Source organism: Suricata suricatta, chromosome 11 (assembly GCF_006229205.1).
Source record: "Suricata suricatta isolate VVHF042 chromosome 11, meerkat_22Aug2017_6uvM2_HiC, whole genome shotgun sequence".
NCBI lineage: Eukaryota > Metazoa > Chordata > Mammalia > Carnivora > Herpestidae > Suricata > Suricata suricatta.
The window spans coordinates 50,782,330-50,786,808 of NC_043710.1; the positions used below are offsets into that span (position 1 = coordinate 50,782,330).

General features: G+C 38.6%; 1 pseudogene; it reads right to left on the reverse strand.

Moving 5' to 3' along the window:
• Positions 1-3,312: 3,312 nt before the first annotated feature.
• LOC115271874 lies at positions 3,313-4,260 on the reverse strand (annotated as a pseudogene).
• Between the last annotated feature and the right edge of the window lie 219 nt (positions 4,261-4,479).

Below are 4,479 nucleotides of genomic sequence, written 5' to 3' on the forward strand. Positions count from 1 at the left end.
TAGGTCTAACAGGAAACATTCAGAATGATCTAGCTTCAAGAAAAACAAGCAGTTAGTAGTGCTTAAGAAGAAATGATTCAGTATCTAATGGATAGTTGATACCTGTCACAACACAGCATTTTATATACTGTTAAGTGAAACTACAATACAATCTAAGTTTATTTTGGGAGTGTTTGCTGTATAATTGGACTTAATGAAAAATATATGTTTTAAATATAAAGATTTTTGCCAGTCTACCTTGGAAGACATGACTATGTCAAATTTTCTCAGTCTTGGGTTGTACATGCTTTAAATCCCCTGATGTAGCCCTTTTTATGCATTTAATGTTCAAGTTTTCTAACAGCTAATTGGAGAAATCTGGATTTGTTATACAATGTGACCCTGGTAGGGATCAGCCCTGAAAGTTTTTCGTCCCTTGATGAAAAGATGTCAGTATATGATAGTGTTTAAACTAGTAGAGTTTTATTAGTTCCTAAGAGATAGTAGCTTAAATTTAGTTTAGCATATTATATCTTCATATTCATAAGACCTCCTGTTGCTATCCAGTTACTCACATTTAAACCAAGTAATTTTTTTAAGGTTGGAATGTTCAAGAGAATGGGACTTTTGGGGAGTTCTTTTCCAAGTGACAAAGGAAGAGGTTATCTATGGTATGAGCCTAGTTGGATCTTGACATTCTTTTTTATTTATTTTATTTTATTTATTTTTGAGAAACATTATTTCTAAATAGAATGTTGATTATGTGCTTTTTCGTTTGTATGTATGTGTTTATTTATTTATCTTGAGAGAGAGAGAATATGAGCAGGGTAGGGACAGAGAGAGAGAGAGAGAGAAAGAGAGAGACAGAGAGAGAGAGAGAGAGAGAGAGAGAGAGAGAGAGAGAGAGGGAGAGAGAGAGGGAGAGTATGAGCAGGGAAGGGAGAGAGAGAATCCCAAACAGGTTTCTCAACACAGAACCTCACATAGGTTCAATTCCTCTGTGAGTTCATAACCTGAGCTTAAATCAAAGTCAGATGCTTAACCAACTCGGCCACTTAGGTTCCCCTTAACTATTGCTTCATAATTATGTGAATACAGGTTTATTTTTCAAATAGTAGCTCATAGTGATATCTAGGAGCAGAGGGATGAAACACCAATTATTATTCTTCACTGTGAGATGGAGAAGATGAAGAAATGGATCTAATTGTGCTGGGTAAAAGGTTGAGTAGTCCAGGAATGAATCCAGGTGCTTTCAGTTAAGGCTAAAAGACCCAGATTTGGGGAAGAGTATTGATTTAGACTTTTGAGAGATTTTTCTTCCATGGTCTAAACAAGGAAACACACTGATAAGTTGTTATCGAGGTCCAAAAGCTCTCATTTACTTATTTATTTTAATATATTTTTAAAATTTACATCCAAGTTAGTTAGCATATACTGCAACAATGACTTCAGGAGTAGATTCCTTAATGCCCCTTACCCAGTTAGCTCATTCCCTCTTCCACAACCCCTCCTATAACCCTCTGTTTGTTCTCTAGATTTAAGAGTCTCTTATGTTTTGTCCCTCTTATATTTTTGCTCCCCTTCCCTTATGTTCATCTGTTTTGTGTCTTAAAGTCCTCATATGAGTGAAGTCATATGATGTTTGTCCTTCTCTGACTATTTCGCTTAACATAATACCCTCTAGTTCCATCCACATAGTTGCAAATGACAAGATTTCATTTTTTTTATTGCTGAGTAATACTCCATTGTGTATATATGCCACATCTTCTTTTTTTTAAAAAAATTTTTAATGTTTTATTTATTGTTGATACAGAGAGAGACAGAGCATGAGAGGGGGAGGGGCAGAGAGAGAAGGAGACACAGAACCAGAAGCAGGCTCCAACCTCTGAGCTAGCTGTCAGCACAGAGCCTGACACAGGGCTTGAAACCACAAAGGTGAGATCTGACCTGAGCTGAAGTCGGAGGCTTAACCGACTAGCCACCCAGGCGCTCCTATATGCCACATCTCCTTTATCCATTCATTCATCTATGGACATTGGGCTTTTTCCATACTTTGGCTATTATTAATAGTAAAAGCTCATATTTACAAAGGATATTCTAAAACAAATTGTTCACTATTCCCAAGGGTAGGAGACGAGTATATACCATGAAACACAATGAACTACCTCATTAGTTCCCAAGGACCCCCCTCCCGTTTTTTTTTTTTTTTTTTTGGTAGTTGTGCAGGACTTACAATTCAGACCTTAAGTCTCTATCTAGAGCTTAGAAACTGTCCAGTTAATATGAAAACAGATATTCTGAATATGTTCAGATATTGTGTGTTTTATATTTAAATTATTATTACAGGATTATGTATAAAAACAATTGCAATCTTTATTTTTATTTATTTATTTATTTATTTATTTATTAAGAGTGAAAGAGAGAGGGTGCAAGTAAACAATGGGCAGAGAAAGACAGGGAGAGAGCATTGAGCAGAGCTCACCTGAAGCGGAGCTCGTGTTCACCCAAAGTGGGACTCATGCTTACCCAAAGTGGGGCTCAACCTCATCCGAGGTGGAACTGTACTCACAAACCATGAGATCATGACCTGAGCCTAAATTAGAGGCTTAACTGACTGAGCCACCCAAGCACACAATCCATGCAATCTTAAACTCATTATAAGAACTGTATTTTCTTACTATAAACTTTGACACCCTGGATCCAAAAGATAAATGTCCAAAGCACAAACTACTGGGGAGGAGAATTTATGCCTATCTTAATCAGATATCTTAATAAAATATATTGCTAATTGTTGCACAATTGATAAATCCATGAAAAAAAGCCTGTCCTCTTGCAAAGCTCATTTTGAATCATTACCCAATTGGAGACCCAATTAGGATCACCAGTAATGTTCCATCATTCAGGACTAAAATTTCACTCCTATGTCATTGTCTCCAATATACTCCCTTCTGTGGAAATAAGAATAAGAATGTATTATATATTATACAACTATAGGCCAAAATAACCAGAGTTGTATATTTAAGAAAGCAAAGACATGACATATGAATAGCTATATATTCAGGAACATAAATTTCTCACTTTAGAATCTGCCCCCAAGGATTCCCAATATTTTGTCAAAATAGAATATTTTCGGGGAAAGACAAAACGGGTCAATGACATTCCTAAAGGAGAAATGAGAAAAAAAAAGAAATTTGCAATGAAACTTAAGTTTTATTAAGAAGACAGAATATTCAGTTTACCCATTTTGAGAATGCAACTGATAGATATGAATTTCAACCTGGTCACCCATTATTGGTTATGCTATATTAGGAACTGAGAGATCCAGTGTCCATATTACCACCCTTTCTTTAGTAATCTCTGGATTCCCTGCTTGATCTCCTGGGTTCTCACTCCATACACAATGGGGTTAACAGCAGAGAATATGACATGGTGAAGGATATTGAGCAAGTTTGGCACATCAGAGGGCACTTTCTTCTTCACCATAAGAGTGAGGACAAAGACCACAAGGATGGTGCTGAAGAAGAGGATAAGGATGAAGTGGGAGCCACATGTGCTCAGGGCCTTCGCCACAGCACCCTCTGACTTGAGTCTCAGCACAGCTCGCAGTATGAAGATGTAGGAGACAAAGATGAGGATGAGGTCAGATCCTAGCACAGTCCATCCGATACCAAACTGGTAGAGGCGATTGATGGTGACATCATCACAGGAGAGCCTGGAGACAGCCATATTGGTGCAGATACAGTTCTCAATGACATTTCTCCCACAGTAATGAAGTCGGGATGAGAGAATGGGGATAGGCATTGTAACAATGCTACTCCTGACCACAATAAAAACAGCAGCCTTGACTACAAACTGGTCAGTGATGATGGATGGGTACCTCAGTGGGTGGCAGATGGCTACATAGCGGTCATAGGCCATGACCATGAATGTACAGGACTCCATGGCAAAGAAGCCATTCATGATGAACATCTGAAGGAAGCAGGCATAGAAGCTGATGGCCTTGAGGTCAAACCAGATGATGGCCAGCACCTTGGGAATGACAGTGAGACAGAGCACAACGTCCAGCAGGGAGAGGATGCTGAGTAGGTAGTACATGGGCTCATGCAGAGAGGCTTCCAGCCAGATGGTTAGCAAGAGAATACTATTGGCCCCCATGGCCAAGAAAAGGAGGAGGCTGAGTGGCAAGGACAACCAGAGCTGTCAGGTGTGGGACCTGACAAAACAATTCAGGAGGAAGTCTGAAACCTCAGAGGAGTTGGTGCCATTTTGGTGCGCTGTCATGTTTTGTCATATATTTCTACAGATTTCTATAAGATCTGTAAAATTAGGATAAAAATTAGCTAGTGACACACGACACATGGATTTAGAACAATTTGCTTCACCTAGGTGAAATTTTTGAGTCTTGGCAAGTCATCCAGAGTCATGTGAATTCATCTGTTTATCCTTTCTGCCAAGCTTCTGGGAAAATCCTGTCATCTTAAGTGGTATAGAGGACTGAGG